Source organism: Hippocampus zosterae, chromosome 14, assembly GCF_025434085.1.
Source record: "Hippocampus zosterae strain Florida chromosome 14, ASM2543408v3, whole genome shotgun sequence".
NCBI classification, from domain to species: domain Eukaryota; kingdom Metazoa; phylum Chordata; class Actinopteri; order Syngnathiformes; family Syngnathidae; genus Hippocampus; species Hippocampus zosterae.
Window position 1 is genome coordinate 19,162,787 of NC_067464.1, and position 18,592 is coordinate 19,181,378.

Here is an 18,592-nt window from a genome sequence, read left to right on the forward strand (position 1 = left end):
CATTAAATATAAAACTGACATTCTCATTCAAAGGTTGTGCAGAACTCACCTGATACTAAAAACACTAAAGGATTGCAGAAAAGGTCCCGGCTTTGGTCAATAAAAAAATATAAATTCCAAAAATAAAAAAATAAGACTTGGTGCAAATCGGTATGGCTAAAATGACAGGAACAGTCCATATAATTACTGCATTGCTGCAGTTATGGCTTCTCATTCATACCCACACTTAGAAAGGTCAAACACGCCCAACTCGGTCGATTCCAAGAACACACTGTGAGCAGCTGCCCTATTTGAAGTATGACAGTAAATTGCGTTTTTCATGTTCCATTCAGTTATAACCTTCAGCAGGAAGTAAATTAAGAGCCACTTAACGGTCACTTCTCATTGTTTTCCAGAGTGCATATTTAATGAGCAAGAGTGTAAATTCACGATTGGGAAGCTGTGTAACAGCATGCGGTAGATATTAAAAAGCACTCCATAAATGCCCTCCATCTACTAGCCATCAAAGGAGGCTTGGACAAGGGTGACTCAATTGACAAATAATAGTGTACTTGTATCCCTTTCTGCTGCATGGTTGATGTTTCCTTGTGCACTGCAGAATTGCGCCCTGTTGTTTTGCAGGTGCCACTGCTGTAATCCCAGAGAGAACTCATGGTTGAGTGGCTTCCCACAGATCCCAAAAAATTGAGCCTCACAATTAGTGTGGTTTTAGTCAATGAAGACAACATTATTTCACTGATGACTCTTTCTTCATGACAAAAATGTGATGATGAACCAAACATGTATCCGATGACAAAATTAGATCACTTGTATCCAATTCTGCTCCATGGTTGATGTTTCTTTGTTCATTGCAGAATTGAGCCCTGTTATTTTACAGGTGTCATTGCTGTAATCCTCGAGAGTTCATGGTTGAGCTGTTTCCCACAGGTAAAAAAAAATTGAGCCTCACAATTTGTGTGGTTTTAGTCAATGAAGACAACATTATTTCGTTGATTACCCTTTCATCATGACAAAACTGATGAAGATGAGGGAAACTTGTATCCAATGATAAAATAAGATCGTTTGAGTGTGTGTGCCATCTTTTTCGTGATTTCATCAAAATGAGCTCCTACGAAATCAAATATAATGATCCTTGTTAATATGTGCAACCTCAACCCTCGTCTATGGTCGTGGCAAACTAGTGGGCGTCATTACCAAATTGGTGATATACACAACGCAAAAGCATGATTACTTCGAACCATCAATCCTCACGAGGGTCACAGGCATGCTGCAGCCTATCCCAGCTAACTTCAGATAGTAGGCAGGGTAACACCCGCAACAGATTGCCAGCCAATCACAGGGTACATATCGACAAACAACCATTCATGCTCACAATCACACCTAAAGATAATTTAGAGCTCATGTCAAACTCAAGGCCCGGGGGGCAGATTGGGCCCACCACATCAATGTGGCCCATTAAAGCAGCTCAAACATGTCAACTTCATGATTCTTTCTAAAATGTCTACCAAAATTTTTAATTCTCATACGTATTAAATAATAAATAGATTTTAAGCATTTTCTTGTGACCAAACCCCTCATGGTAGTAACAAACAATTGTTGAATCTGTCACGTAGCGAGGTGGTGGTGGACCCCAAAAAGCAGGCAGCAGCGTAGTGATGTATCCAGCGACACCGATGCATTGACACCTGCGCCGGGCTCACAGAGCAAACCACGTGTCGATGCATGTGCTGCTTCATTACGTCACGTGATTGACACGTGAACTGCATCGGCTGCGTTGACGCAGTCCAGGCTTCTAATTGACACACCGGCTGCGTTGACACAGTCCAGGCTGCTAATTGACACATCGGCTGCGTTGACACAGTCCAGGCTGCTAATTGACACACCGGCTGCGTTGACACAGTCCAGGCTGCTAATTGACACGTGAACTGCACCGGTGCAGTTTAGACAGCATCGGCTGCTTGGCACAGTCCAGGCTGCGCCACTTAGTCCAGGGGGTGTTGACTCAGTGCAGAGGGCGTTGACGCAGCAAAAGCCCGCCGCACAGTGTTTATAAGGAAGTGCGTTTGGCGACACAATGCCACCTGCCGAAACAAGCCAGACCTCACTCACGCTCGCTTGTCGAAGTTCGTGTCAGTGCAGACTTCGTGTTCGTGCCTTGCCTTCCTTGCCGATTATGGAGCAGAGACGCAAATCATCCGCCGTGTGGGACCATTTTGATGTCCTGGAGAATAAGGTATTATTTATTTATTTATTCAAATCGCCTTCTGTCGCCGAGAGCCTCTCTGCGAGAGGCACTCGCCGAGTGCCTCTCAGATTATTGACATGTGTTGTACCATTCTAATCCGAATACATTTCAAGAAACTCTTAGTTACTTCTTATTCACATTTCATTACAGGTGAAATGTCGAATTTGCCAAGTCGAATTGTCATACACCAACAGAAGCACCTCCACCATGCTGAGGCATTATCAGGCCAAGCATGAGAATGAAGTTCGCGATACACCCAGTATTACGCCAGGTATACAAACGTTCACTCATCTTTTCACGGTTGCTATGTTGATGATTAATTGACAATCAGTAATTATTATTGGTTGACTCTCCACTCCATGTTTGACAATCAAGGTTCCAGGAAGCAGCTGTACTGGAAGGACCAACACACTTCTTTCCCAAACCTTTCCCACCTCGCAAAGGAGTTCCTTTGTACGCCAGCCTCATCCGTCCCTTGTGAGCGTGTGTTCTCCACAGCAGGAGAAATTGCTTGTAAAAGACGCAACAGGCTGAAGTTTAAAACATTGGAGCATCTTATTTTTCTCAAAAATGTGTGAAGTCAAAGCCCACAAGCATCCTCATTCAAATCATCTTCACATTATTTGAACACATTGAATGTTGTATAATGAATGCATGGATGTGAATGATATTGTATACACTTCATCATCAAATCAATGAATGACCTTATGAAAATGTCTTGGAACAGTTGTAGATGCAAAACCATGCTGGCAGCTACATAATAAATAATAAAAGAAAAATATCCCAAACAATAGGGATCCTCCCAAAAACTAAGGATGTGCTGAATAAGAGATCCTTGTAAACATTATACTTTTATTACTTCCATATTTGACCTATTGTGTGGAAATATGGGGAAATGCCAGTAAAACGCACTGTTTTAAAACTACAATACAAAGCAATCAGGACAATCACTGGCTCCAAATAGACGGAACCCACAAATCCACTGTTTATCAAATTAAACAATGAAATCTCATGACCTGGTTGACTTCAATTAATGTACAAAGCACACAAAAACCTCCTTTGCCAAAACATCCAGAAGCTTTTTAAAATTCGAGAACGTTGTCATCATTTAAAGGGTACTAACCTATACAAAAAAATTCCAAAACACGAACAAACATCACGCAAAGGAGTGTACCTGTAATAGGTGTAAATCTGTGGAATGATTCTGAAACGGACCAATAAAATGAGTAACTCTCTTGCTGAGATTAAAAATGAATTCGAGAGTAGTACAAGACAACTACACAAATCAGAATTAAGCTGATAAATTCGATACACTCATGAAATATAGCAATACATCAGAAATACATTGATGAGATTTAATATATTCATGAAATGTAGCATCCATTATGAATATGAGAAAATCGACATATACATGTGCTCCAATGAGTATGTACTGTATATACAAACCTAAAGTTGTAAAAATGTATAAGTACAGCATACATAAGGGTAAAAGCATTTGTTGATATGTAGACTTTCTTTCCTATTTTGAAAAATGATCAATTCATATATAAGAAGGGGTAGGACTTGGGGTAGGTTTTTTACTTCTTTCTACTCCTTTGAACACACATTTGTGATGATGACTATTTTCTTTTCCTTTTTCTATATCTTACCTTCACTTTTTGCCAATTTATTACCGAATTGAATGTTTATATGTTCAATATACAAATAAATTTATCAGTCAGTTCAGTCTGTTAAGTGGGTTGGCTGCAGGGATCTTGAAGGTCCAGCAGGTGGCAGTGGTCAGTGACACAGTATCAGCACAGTATCAACACAGTGTGTCAGTGTGTCGACACGCCTCATGAGGCCTCATGGACCCATCACTACAGCAGCGTGGTGTATTTGAAGAGTTGTATTTAAAACAAAGAAAACTAAATCCCAAACACACAAAGTATCAAACAAAAACCATGACTAAAGCTAAAACATAACAATGAATTAAACATGACAGAAACTAAGAGCAAACAGCAACACACTTGACAGTAGCAAGAAGCAACAATGACCCGACACTGAGTGTTCGGGCTGGGAGTCTTTTTAAAGGCCTGATTACCTATGACCAACAGGTGTGCAGCTGCCGGGGGAGCCCTACAGTGCCACCTGTTGGTCCCTAAACCGAATCATGACAGAATCAACAGGTATTTTTGGCTTCTTTCCATGTTTTCAGTTATAACAGCCCTCAAAGGGAAGCAGTAACTAAAACGTAGCCTCCACCACTGATCTAGAGTGTCCCATCAACTTAGCATGCATGTTTTTGGAATGTGGGAGAAAACCGGAACACCAATAAAACCTCCAAAGGCACGGAGAGAACATGCAAACTCCACACAGGAAGGCCAAGGCATGAATTCGAATCCTGGACCTGTGCACTGTGAGGCCGACCTGTTAATCACCGTGGGGCCATCTGTAGTTATCCATCTGTCCTCTGTAATTTAAAACGCTTTATCCTTACTAGGGTCGCAGGTGTTGGAGCCTATCCCAGATGACTTAGAGCAGTCGACGGGGTGCATATATTTGATCACAGTACGTTTTTTTTCTTAATGGCCATAAAAGTGGGTCACAACTTGGCGACGATTGTTGCACCAGGTACCGGTACCATGATATTTAGTCAGCAGAAATTACTCAATACCTTCATTGGGGCTTTGGGGGCATGGATCAAAAGAGCTACAATTGTGTGTCAGAAGGGACGTCACTGTCCAAGTGACAAAACTGCACACACACACACACACACACACACCAAAAAAGCAGGACTTTAGAGTAAATGTAATCAGCCTCGCCAACCATAATTTAGCCACTTAAATTAATCAAGACGTTTTACAGTATTGCAGATTCTTTGCAGATCAGGTTAAATTCTTCCCTGAAAGAATGGCTTGAATACAATAAATAAATGTTTGAGTCTGGATGTTTGTCATATCCTCCTGACAACCAGTAGTTCAAATTTGTCCTCTGCAGAGGACATTTGTGAACCTAAATATCTCCTACCCAGTGCCTCCAATCGCATTAACTCCTTTTGTTACTCGAAAGAGGACATTCAATGCTTTCCAATGATACCAAATTTGTAGGGGTTAGAAAAAGTAATAAAAATGGCTTCCCTCAGTGAAAGCACTTTTTATGGGAAGAGGAAAAGTAATACTTTTTATCAAACACATTTTGTCTTGAAATGCTGTTGGCATTTTAATAATAAGACTCTTATGAACATGTTAAAGTGTTGTTTAAGTTGTTTTAAGTGTATTTGAGCCTGTTTAAAAAATGTAGTGGGATTTCAAAAATTTCTTTTGGAGTAGTCCAATTACTTCACATAGATTGGGGAATTTCAAAATAAATGTGATTGGACAACATTTTTTTTTCCTCGTAGTCAGGAGGATATTCACAACCATCATCTTGAACTGATGGCTCCCATTCACTGATGCCCGGTGCGACCCGCTCAGTACATTTTGACGACAAAAATTGGGACCTTAGCAATGGTATTTTAACCTACAGGTACATTTTAAATGTATTGTTGTTTATATCTATTGTTTGGATAGCTTGTAAATGGCTTCGAAGAAACTATGCTCAGTAGAATACAGTCACGTCTTGATTGTGTTTCAGCTCCAGCTGGAGTGGAGGGTTATTCCCTCCAGCAGGTGCACCTGTGCCACGTTTCCCCATCAAGCATGGCTCCGTATTTCTGGGCTGACAGGCTGGCTGGGCCTTGTCGGATTATTGACCTTGCTCACTGTTGTGCTTCAAGCGTGATATTTTAGACTTCTTGACACAATTGAGGGTTGCTCTTGTTTTGTTCAGAGAGCTTTGTTTGTCAGTGGTTTTGTTTTTCTATTATTGCTCTTTGTTTTTGTGTTATTGGACTTTTGAATATTTCATTTGTGTACTCTCTGTGTTCTATTTGCAAGCACTTTTTATTTCATGCTTGTTTTTTTTCCCCCTGGCTTCTTCTGACCAGTGATTTCAGTTTGTACTTTGTGTGATTTTCTTTAATAGATATTTTTGTAATCGCTCTTTGTCTGAGTCTGCAATTTTTTAAATTTTTTAATCCTCAAATATTATTCGGTTTTGTCTGAACCGGACAAATTTAAACATCTAGCAAGTCTTGGTCTGAAAGCTCTCTCGCTTTCATTTTCATGCTGTGTTGTACATAGTAGTACATGCAGTTGTTAGCCTATTCCTGACACTTTTTGTTTCTAATCTGTGATATTACACACATTTTAACACTTTATGTGGTAGTTTTGTTTAAGTTTGTTCCTTCAGGTAGACATACACTATCGATGTCAACCACAAACGGTACATATGGTGGCAACAGATGCACATCACCACTGATTAGCATTCTGAATATGTGCAATTATTTCTTGTGTGGTCATTAATAGCTATCCAACCAGAAGCATTTTGAAATTATAGAAAGTTTTCATAATTTAAGGGGTCATCAAGCAAAGTGTATCAGTAATAGGGGTCAATCTGTGGAATAATTTCGAAACGGACCTAAAAATGAGTACCGGTAAATCACTTATCGAGTTCAAAAACAAATTCAAAAGATTTGTAGAAAAAAACTACACAAATCAGAGTTAAGATGATAACATATAGTAAAACATCAGAATTACATTGATCAACTTATTAAATGTATTAATGAAATGTAGTATTTATTATGAATATGAGAAAATGTATATAAAAATATGCAAGAGTGAATATGTATACTCAAACCGAGAGCTCTATAGAGAGATAAGTACAGTACACATAAGGATAAAAGCATTGATATGTTGATTTTTCCTTTATTTTTGTATTGAAAAGGGATCAACTTATACAGGTATGTTGCTACATAACAAGGGGTAGGACTAGATATGTTTTTCTTTCTTCTTCCTACTCCTTTAAACATAGAATTGTGATGACTGTTTTTTTCTTTTCCTTTTTACAATTTTTGCTTGTTTTCACTTTTGTCATTTGTTGTTGTATTGTGTTTTATATGTTCAATAAATAAACAAACATGCTATCATACAAAAAGGTAAGTACACAGCACCCTGGATTACTCAGTTTGTGTTGTATGAAGATTTATAATTTACATCAGTACTAATTTTGATTTGCATGTCTAGCTTTGACTGTATAATAGGTATTAAATAGAAGGCATTTGTTTGATCCGATAATTCTCACCCAGAGTGCCAGGGCAAATTAGTGTTCCGTAAAAGGTGTGCCGTGGGATAGTTACGTTATCAATTTTAATTTATTTATGACAAATGACATACCTTTGTTCAAATACCTATGCCACCTATTTATCAAGACAGACAGGCCAAATCAATAATATTCTATCAGAGTGCAGAAAGTATATAATTAAAATGTGTAGCAACTGCCTTGGCTCCAAAATATATAAGCATGCAATGTACCCAGTTGCTATGTTCCTGGTCTAGGTGAACCCAAGGTAACTTTAAATTAAATTCTCCTCCAGTTCGACCACTCATAATTATAGACAGTGTGCACAAATTCATTTGATTTTTTTTTCAGCCACCAGAGTGAGAAATAAGACAACACATCTATTAACCCCTACATTATAAATACAAACAAAAATATAAATCAAAGACAAACGCTTGACAACTGCCAACACTTGATGGGTTTATTTAAAAAAAAAAAAACGAGTCCTTCCTCCGACCAAACCCACGTTGTCAATCAGTCGAAATAGCAGGTCCCACCTGTTTGCAACCTGGACACACAAATACGAACCAACATAACACTTACAGGAAAAGAAAAGAAAATGACTGTCAAAACACTTGTCAAATGTTCTGTGCCTGCAAAACGGTTCTTACCACTTACCATTTTAATGGCCAATTTTGCCATGGAATTCTACAGTATAACCTTTGCGTCACTTTTATACTACAAAATATATAATATCCAATGGAGTTAAAGGCACTCAACAAAATTTATTTTAACAGAAATTATGTCAAAAGGGCAGCAACTCCCCTTCTTATTTTGCCAATGTGACATTTTCTCATGAAGCTAAAATATGTTACTCCTTTCAGCCATCTGTCATTGATGACCATGAAATCTAGATAATGATGTCAATCAACAGTGATTGCAATTTTAAAAAAACACTCATTCATCTGAGTCAGGCCAACCCTGTGGGGGTTCTGTTCACTTGTATAAAATGACTTGCATAACGTTTGCCTCATCTCAGCAAGCTTGCCTTTCTCCACCCCTTCAAGTCATCTGCCAAACACAAAGGTCAAACAATTCCTTGCGCACCTGAATGTTTCACGTTGCTCTTTTCAGTTTGGCTGTGCATGTATGTTGACAGTCAAGTTGAATGTCAGCTTGTAGGTCACAAATGGCAGCTATATCACAGCGTTCTGAAGTCACCATTACCCAATTTTCTCTGCGTGTGTTACACATACCTTTGTGTTAACCCAGGGGAAAAAAAACAAAACAAATATGTCTGGAGCCTCAAAAAATATAAAAGCCTTCTATTCAATGAAGGAAACGCATGCTGTATGTATGTAGAAGGCTGGACTGTCTCAGAATTGTTTGTTATTCATTCATTTGTTGTGTGTTCACAAACGCCCCCATCGAATTTATTTAGTAATTTCCTCGCTTGATTTTTTGGGGGGTATTATTTTTACTTTTCTTAGTGACAGTGAAGTGATTATTAATTTCCGTTTTTCTGAGGCTGTCTTTGAACGCCTCTCAAGTCGAGCGAGAAGAGAAGGCACGGAGTTGGACGCAGACGTGTCTGTGTTAATCAAGACTGTTAAAAGCATAAATAAAGTGTACGTTTTAAAAAAATCAACACCACAGCTCTCCTTTTTCGGAGCTGCAACATGTATCTATATCTATTTGAGCTATCTTAGCCTACTATCAAAATCTTTTTCCACTTTCAAGCATTTTTTATAAAGCTCCAGGGAGCCACTAGATGTCGCTAAAGCTGTCTTTGAACGCCTCTCAAGTCGGACAAATTTAAACATCTAGCACAGGGGTGGCCATTAGGTAGATCTAAGACAGGTCCCAATGTGTTACTGTACACTGCCACCCTAATCATCTTATCAGTGTAATTTTCACCCAAAAAATATTTAAAAATAAAATAAAGCAGGTAAATCTTGAATTTATGGTGGCACGTGATTACGTCACCGGAAGTTGTTAGCTCTCAGCAGTCTGCAATTGCAGCTTGTGATCAGAACTGTTGCGGTCTATCTGGTATCGTCATTATTCTCATTCATAGTTTGCTTCATGTACAATTCACTGAGGGCACGGGCAAAGAATAGGAATCTAGGAGGGCCCAGGGAAGCACTTTAAAACGGTACGTGTGAGCTCCGATAGTTAACAGGCTGCAAAAGTGCGTCGCATGCCTCAGTTTCAGGCTGTTTCTCATCAGGGCGTGCGTGTGCGCGTATGCGTGCCGGTAAGGGTAGATCCCGGGAGGTTAGTTGATCGAAAAGTAGATCTTCGATCCAAAAAGTTTGAGCACCCCTGATCTAGCAAGTCTTGGTCTGAAAGCTCTCTCGCTTTCATTTTCATGCTATGTTTTACATAGTAGTACATGCAGTTGTTAGCCTTATCCTGACACTTTTTGTTTCTAATCTGTGATATTACACACATTTTAACACTTTTAGTTTTGTTTAAGTTTGCTCCTTCAGGTAGCCAAAATAAAATAGAGCCGCGTGTTGCCAACCCCCGTGTTAACCAATGAGCTCCCTCGACCCTTTGTGTCTCTAGGTGTTCCTTGTTGTCTCGTCAGTTTGCTTGTATTTAATTCCCTGGTTCCTGTCAGTCTTTGTCCGATCATTCTTGTTGTCACGTTTTGTTTAAGTATTTCTTTATAGTCTCATTTTGTCACATTGCGAGGTGGTGGTGGGCCCCAAAAAGCAGGCAGGCGGGAGGAGCAGGTTGTACTTGAAGTGTCTTGATAAAACACAGAAAACTAAATCCAAAACAAAGTCCTAAGAACAAAACAAATCCAAAGAATCAAACAAAACCATGACTGAAAGAGAAACTATCAAATAACCGAAACAAACATGACAGCAGCAAACAAACAAACAAACAAACAAACAAACAATGACCCGACCCTGAGTGGTCGTGCCGGGAGTCCTTTTAAACAGCTAACGACCAACAGGTGTGCAGCTGCAGGGAGAGCCCGACAGTGCCACCTGTTGGTCCATCTTCAAAGCCCTCCTCAAAACTCACTTGTATTCTTTGGCATTCGACTCAGCATGACTTAGATGTGTTCTTGGTTTTACTGTTTGGTGCTTTCTACCGCCTTTATTATCGATTTGTCTTACTGTTTATTATGCATGTTAAATTGCTCCATGTACTACACTTTGTATGCAGCTATGGCTGTTTGCAAGTGTTCTATAAATACTGTTTACTTGACAAACCAAAACATGACTTTCTTTTGGTTTGGTTTTTTTGTATTTATTTGTCAGGGGATTGAATAAATCGCATCTGGACGACCAGCTCTTAGAAGATGTTTCAACTCACATCCAAGAAGGCTTCAACAAGGCTTGGTGAGGACAGACCCGTTAAGCTTTGCTAGAGATGAGCACAGGACCCACAGGCAGATGCAGTGAACTCAGAACGATTTTATTAGTGATGGGTCCATGAGGCCTCATGAGGCGTGTCGACACACTGACACACTGTGTTGATACTGTGCTGATACTGTGTCACTGACCCCTGCCACCTGCTGGACCTTCAAGATCCCTGCAGCCAACCCACTTAACAGACTGAACTGACTGATAAATTGTTTTGTATATTGAACATATAAAATATACAATTCGGTAATAAATTGGCAAAAGGTGAAGGTAAGATATAAAAAAAGGAAAAGAAAATAGTCATCATCACAAATATGTGTTCAAAGGAGTAGAAAGAAGCAAAAAACCTACCCCGAGTCCTACCCCTTCTTATATATGAATTGATCATTTTTCTAAATAGGAAAGAAAGTCTAAATATCAACAAATGCTTTTACCCTTATGTATGCTGTACTAATACATTTTTACAACATTAGGTTTGTATATACAGTACATACTCTTTAGAGCACATGTATATGTTGATTTTCTCATATTCATAATGGATGCTACATTTCATTAATATATTAAATAATCTCATCAATGTATTTCTGATGTATTGCTATATTTCATGAGTGTATCGAATTTATCAGCTTAATTCTGATTTGTGTAGTTGCCTTGTACTACTCTCGAATTCATTTTTAATCTCAGCAAGAGAGTTCCTCATTTTACTGGTCCGTTTCAGAATCATTCCACAGATTTACACCTATTACAGATACACTCCTTTGTGTGATGTTCGTTCGTGTTTTGGATTTTTTTGTATAGATTAGTACCCCCTAAATTATGACAACTTTCTCGAATTTTAAAAAGCTTCTGGATCTTTTGGCAAAGGTTATAGTGTGCTTTGTACATTAATTGGGCGATTTTGAAGTCAATCAGGTCATGAGATTTCATTGTTTAATTTGATAAACAGTGGATTTGTGGGTTCCGTCTATTTGGAGCCAGTGATTGTTCCGATTGCTTTGTATTGTAGTTTCAAAACAAGTGTTTTACTGGCATTTCCCCATATTCCCACACAATAGGTCAAATATGGAAGTAAAAGTATAAGGTGTACAAGGATCTCTTATTCAGCACATCCTTAGTTTTTGGGAGGATCCCTATGGTTTGGTATATTTTTCTTTTATTATCTATTATGTAGCTGCCAGCACGGTTTTGCATCTACAACTGTTCCAAAACATTTTCATAAGGTCATTCATCGATTTGATGATGAAGTGTATACAATATTCACATCCATGCATTCATTTTGCAACATTCAATGTGTTCAAATAATGTGAAGATCATTTGAATGAGGATGCTTGTGGGCTTTTATTTCACAAATTTTTGAGAAAAATAAGATGCTCCAATGTTTTAAACTTCAGCCTGTTGCGTCTTTTACAAGCGATTTCGCCTGCTGTGGAGAACACACGCTCACAAGGGACGAATGAGGCTGGCGTACAAAGGAACTCCTTTGCGAGGTGGGGGAGGTTTGGGAAAGAAGTGCGTTGGTCCTTCCAGTACAGCTGCTTCCTGGAACCTTGATTGTCAAACATGGAGTGGAGAGTCAACCAATAATAATTACTGATTGTCAATTAATCATCAACATAGCAACCGTGAAAAGATGAGTGAACGTTTTTTGTATACCTGGCGTAATACTGGGTGTATCGCGAACTTCATTCTCATGCTTGGCCCGATAATGCCTCAGCATGGTGGAGGTGCTTGTTGGTGTATGACAATTCGACTTGGCAAATTCGACATTTCACCTGTAATGAAATGTGAATAAGAAGTAACTAAGAGTTACCTTGAAATGTATTCGGATTAGAATGGTACAACACATGTCAATAATCTGAGAGGCACTCGGCGAGTGCCTCTCGCTGAGAGGCTCTCGGCGACAGAAGGCGATTTGAATAAATAAATAAATAATACCCGATTCTCCAGGACATCAAAATGGTCCCACACGGCGGATGATTTGCGTTTCTGCTCCATAATCGGCAAGGCACGAACACGAAGTCTGCACTGACACGAACTTCGACAAGCGAGCGTGAGTGAGGTCTGGCTTGTTTCGGCAGGTGGCATTGTGTAGCCAAACGACTTCCTTATAAACACTGTGCGGCGGGCTTTTGCTGCGTCAACGCCCTCTGCACTGAGTCGACGCCCCCTGGACTAAGTGGCGCAGCCTGTACTGTGCCAAGCAGCCGATGCAGTCTAAACTGCACCGGTGCAGTTCACGTGTCAATTAGCAGCCTGGACTGTGTCAACGCAGCCGATGTGTCAATTAGCAGCCTGGACTGTGTCAACACAGTCGATGTGTCAATTAGCAGCCTGGACTGTGTCAACGCAGCCGGTGTGTCAATTAGAAGCCTGGACTGTGTCAGCAGTTCACGTGTCAATCACGTGACATAATGAGCCAGCACATGCATCGACACGTGGTTTGCTCTGTGAGCCCGGCGCATGTGTCAATGCATCGGTGTCGCTGGACCCATCACTAGATTTTATATCCAAGAAGCGGGACAGGCCGAGGTGGCAGGAACGGAAAGGGAGTCAGAATGACAAAGTTGAGGAGTACAGGAATGCTGGCGCCTTGGTATAAGCGAGTACAGCAGGAAAGGCCGCAGCCAAACTGGCGATGGGTGGCTGTTCAGGCTGGCTTTTGTACTGCAAGTGGCTGACGAGATGAAGACTCGCAGATGTGTTGGGGAGGCAGGTGCATTGATGAGGGTTGGGGTGTCGAACTCATTTCACATTGTGGGCCACATATGTCCTCGGTAGATGTCGAGTGGGCCGGACCGTTAAAATTGTACCATACTTTGCTATAAATAACCAAAATAATATGTCTTTCCTTTGTTTTGGCCTTAAGAAACACAAGAACATTAGGAAAATGTTGTAATTTAATGAATAAATCTTTTACAAAACTTCCTTTGACAAATGTGCAATTTACTTTTATCATTCATATACAGCGTATATGCATTGCAACTGATCCCACTGATTGTACAAAGGCACACAACTTTTAACAAGTAATTGGTATTGAAAAATATAGTAATGCACTTCAAGATTAAATGAGATTTAGAAAGAAAGGAATTTTTCAACCATTTAGACATGTGTATATAAAATCTAATTTTAATCCCTGCCTACATCCTACAAACTAAGGAGAGTGCTATTAAATGTGTAAAGAACAAAGTATTTACATGTCCTTGATAGCGTCTGCTGTGTTGGGTCTCAGTGACAGTCTGAGACTGCTGCTGTCTTCTTCTCTGATCAAAACAGTTTGCGGATACTCCCTGAATTGTACCTTATTCAAAATGTGGAAACCCCAAAAATGTATGCTCTTAAATCTTAGGATCGTCCCTTCACTAGAAACAGTATTATTCTTTGGGGATGAAAACGACCATTGTTAAGATGCTATGCAGAGAACCCTCTGTTTTTGCGCAGAAATGACCACATTAATATTCTTCAATAACTCATTCGGCTATGTTATAACCAAGTCTTGTGGAATAAACTGATGAAGCCTTCTCGGCTGAAAGGCAAAAAATGTCTTCGAAAAACAAAACACAGCAGCCCAGTCGTGAACAATTCAATGTCCTGAGAATGAAATGACCTGGATGAATAGGAATATTCACAAGCATTTTCCATACAAATCCTTCACCTCCCTACACAGTCTTTCAAAGTGTGTGTAAGTGTGTGTACGTGTGTGCGCGCATGTGTTACAGGGAGAAAGAGTTTAAATGCCACCAGCACAATCTAAAAACTCACTGCCAAACATCTCCATTGACCTTTTCGCCCTCATTATTCACTCTAACTACAGACACCCCGGTGTCTCTTTCACACCAGAAACAGTTGAAAGCCTTCTGCTACACTGAACTGATTTCACCTCCACTTAACCTGGAGGAAAACACACTCCACCCGGGAGTAGTAGGTCTATGGTGCACTTTACTTCTGTTCACAGGGATGGCTCCAGGATTTTTCTTTCCCGGGGCTAATGTGGGGGTTCAGTGATAATAATTTAAAAAAAAAACGGTGCTGATAAATAAATATATTTTTGAATGTCAAATAAAATGCTGGAGTAGTTTAACTTGGGCTGCACAGATTTCTGACGGGCATCAGCCGTCATCCCTGTTTTTTCACTTCATTGCCTAGCACTATTCCTGTCACCAGAAATTATTGAGTGTTAGAATATGATACCCTCAAAATATGGTCATCGTGGGGTAGTAGGAAAAGCTTCATGATGAAAATTCACAAGATGTTGATGATAACTGAATGAATAATATCAGTTATGAGAAAGTTCTCTTCGAAAATAGTTGAGTGTGAGTTGTTGCACAAAATGTAACAATAGAAATTTGAATGTGTAGTGTAATTACAATGACCGCTTATAATGCATGCATCCATCCATTTTCTAATCTGCTCATCTTCACAAGAGTCGCGGTGGGTGCTGGAGCCTATCCCAGCTGTCTTTGGGCAGGAAGCGGAGGACACCCTGAACCAGTTGCCAGGGTACGCAGAGACGAACAACCATCCGCGCTTACACTCAAACCTAGGGAGGATTTTGAGTGTTCAATCGTCCTGTCATGCTTGTTTTTGGTATGTGGGAGGAGACCGGAGTACCCAGAGAAAACCGACACAGGCACAGGGAGAACATGCAAACTCCACACAGGAAGGCCGGAGCTGGAATCGAACCAGGTACCCCTGATTTATGAGGTTGACACGCTAACCACTGGATCTCTGGGCCGCACCTACAGTATATTAACACATTTAATTTATTTTGAGACTAAAATACAAGACACGCATCTCAATTAGTATTTCGCCATTTGTACTTACCTACTATTTTATACTGGTCTACATAATAGTTTGCCTCTGTTAACTTTGTTCCTTTTCTTTTCATGCAGTCTCCTTTCTGTGCTGTTGCCTCAGTATATCTGGGCTGGAACATCACTGTCTCTGTAATTGGCTGTCATTATTAAATCGTTGGTGAACAAGACTGGTCGTAAGTGAATATGTGGGAATATGTTCACATTAGTTGTACCTGTCACAGTGGGTGCTCGTCATTAAGCAAAATATAGTGCAGAGACATTGTATCAAATATAACATGTTTATTGTCAAATGTGCTCCATGTGTAACATACAGCACAGATGATTGTATCTACATGTGCAATGACTATGGATCCATTTTGTTATGTTTTTGCTCTAAGCAACCCCCCCAAAAAAATCCATTGTAGAGTAAGGGGCACGACTTTGTGTTACCATAGGATACCACCCAGAAGTGGCGGGCCGTGTATTTCAACCTTAGGCCTTCAGTGACGTCACATACATGACAACAATACAACAAACAACTCGTCAAGCAGCACTTAATTTCAGGAGCATTTAAAACCATCAAGTATGCATTCACAATTAAGAGCACTAAATTCATAGATATTGTCAAAAATAAAAAGATGATTTAAAAATACTAACTAAAATGCCATCCAAATTACGCTGTGATCTTAAACAAGTCTGTCCAATAAATTGCACAATGTCGAAGTTTCATATAAGACACCAACCAAACAATAACAAAACAAACTATTCTTTGAAAATCAAGTTAACAGATCATTTGCATTTTGAGAATAGGCTGTACAACAGCAAATAACTGACGATGATGAGCAGCTGAGATTGAACGAACTTTCGTTCACGAAGGTGACGACAATGTGGCATTATAAATTGCAGGTGAGCAGATTTATTTGATACATTTTTGTATCTTTGTCATTTTATTTCGTTTCCATTAATTGAATACTAACGAAATAAAACAAAAAGAAGAAATGTAAAATAAAATTGATTTACTCACCAATGTAGTGCCTGTTCACTGAGCTGCACATCTGCGCAAGTGTCCCCAAACTTTTTTAAACGCACCGTAATTTGTAAGTGCCCAGCCGTGCTCTAATGTTTCCTTGCTGCCTTGGTAAAACAAGTTAAATGGGTGAATCCACTGTGGCTCCGAACACCAAATTGGTCCGTTGCAAGCAATAGGCATTCCCAGCAGTACAATTCGCAGCGTTTCTCAGAGGCTCCCTCTAGGCGCTACTCCAATCACCGAACGCGCACATCCAGTCTCGACGTTAGGCATTCTAGCTGGTCCCGGTGCGCAGACGCGTGATCTGATTGGCTATTGCAACCTGACTGTGCCCGTTCATTTTCAGCGCACAGGGGCCTGCTTTGTTTAATCTGAAGGCCCTGAGCAAGTTTAATTTACCTGGCAACACAAGCTAGCTGAAATATGATTGGTTAAAAACTCTACCATAATAAATACGTTTTTATCGAGTGGCTTTCAATCTTATTTAAAATAAGATTGAAAGTCACTCGACTAAGTGGAAATAATATGACGTAAAGAATACAAATCATTTTGTTGACATACTGTATTTATGAAAATAAAATAACATGAATTAAATTAATGTTATTGTATGAATGTTTAGGCCACTAGAGAAGGCCTTGCTGGCCTTGAGGGTTCGCCACTGCCACCCAGTGTGTTGCCTTTGTGGCGTGATATTGAGATGTACTGTAGCACCTGTTCAGTCGGAGAAGTAAAAGTGTGCAGCAATCTACGAAACTGGCCTTTTGCTGTCTTTATAAGGATTATGAAAGTGACAAATAAGTAGTACAAGTAACAAAACTAGAGGTGAGTGTCAAGGAAAGGCCGTGGGGGCACGGAGGGGGAGTGCTCTTTGGACAAATTTGCTCACCCCGGGAAACGCTAACTCAGTGTTTCTCAAATAGTGGGGCGCACCCCTCCGCGGCTTTGTCGGGGGTGGGGGGGATTTGGGTTCGTTTGACCTCCGGGAACATGCTTTTTAATTTTTTTTAGTCCTAAAATAACGTGCACTTGCACCTCCACTACGTTAGGGGGCAATGGTGCTCTCATTGGCAGATTTGAGCCGGGAGTATTCTCAGGGAGGAAATATGACCAGGCGTATGTTGCGCTAGGCTTCAATGTGATTGCAGTGGCAGACGAGGAAATATTGATGTGCTTACTGTGTCTAAAACTTTTGGTAGCGGACAGCATGAAGCCAAATAAATTAAGGCATCACTTAAAAGACACGACACCCCTATCACGGATAATATATTACAAAATATTGCCAACAATCATGCCGCTTTGTGACTGCTACTTCAGTAAACTAATAGTACAGGTCCCTGCTACACACTTATAAATAAAATGTATTATTATTATTTTTATTGAGCAGGAGCCTGCTTCAAATCCCGCTTTGAAAAGCTGTGCATTGCAAAATGTGCTCATTGTAGCCGTTACAGCTGCCGCTGTTGTGAAAGCGCTATATAAATCATCATGTATTGTATTGTATTGTATTACTCTAGACATCATCTTTGGAATAAAAAAAAAAAAAAAAGCACAAATTCTTTGATGTATTATTGAGTGTAAGCGCGGATGGTTGTTCGTCTCTGCGTACCCTGGCAACTGGTTCAGGGTGTCCTCCGCTTCCTGCCCAAAGACAGTATGATGCATTATTAGTTATTGATTTTATGTAATTTTATTTTTCAGTATCGTACAGTTTGACATGGTCAGTCAAAAAATATGTATTGTTAAATTAAGGATTTGATGTTATTTTTGAATTTCAGATGCACTTTAAATCTTTTCTATTCCAGTCAGGAGCGTACGTACCTGACTGGACGCTCCTGGACAACGAAGATCGACCCTCCAGAAAAACCGCACTGGTAGCAGAAGAAATGCGCCGGTATAACATTGACATCGCGGCTCTGAGTGAGACCCGCTTCCATGAGGAAGGCTCTCTGTCGGAGCCTGGAGGTGGCTACACCTTCTTCTGGAAGGGTCTCCCCAATGACAA

At 40.0% G+C, this 18,592-nt stretch overlaps 1 long non-coding RNA gene across 1 annotated transcript; it reads right to left on the bottom strand.

The window, feature by feature from the left end:
• Positions 1–12,204: 12,204 nt before the first annotated feature.
• Positions 12,205–13,129, bottom strand: LOC127614580 (uncharacterized). Its single transcript, XR_007966623.1, has 3 exons — positions 12,703–13,129; positions 12,421–12,539; positions 12,205–12,313 (listed from the first exon to the last, which is right to left on the bottom strand). It is a non-coding gene; the product is annotated as an uncharacterized LOC127614580 (long non-coding RNA).
• Positions 13,130–18,592: the final 5,463 nt, after the last annotated feature.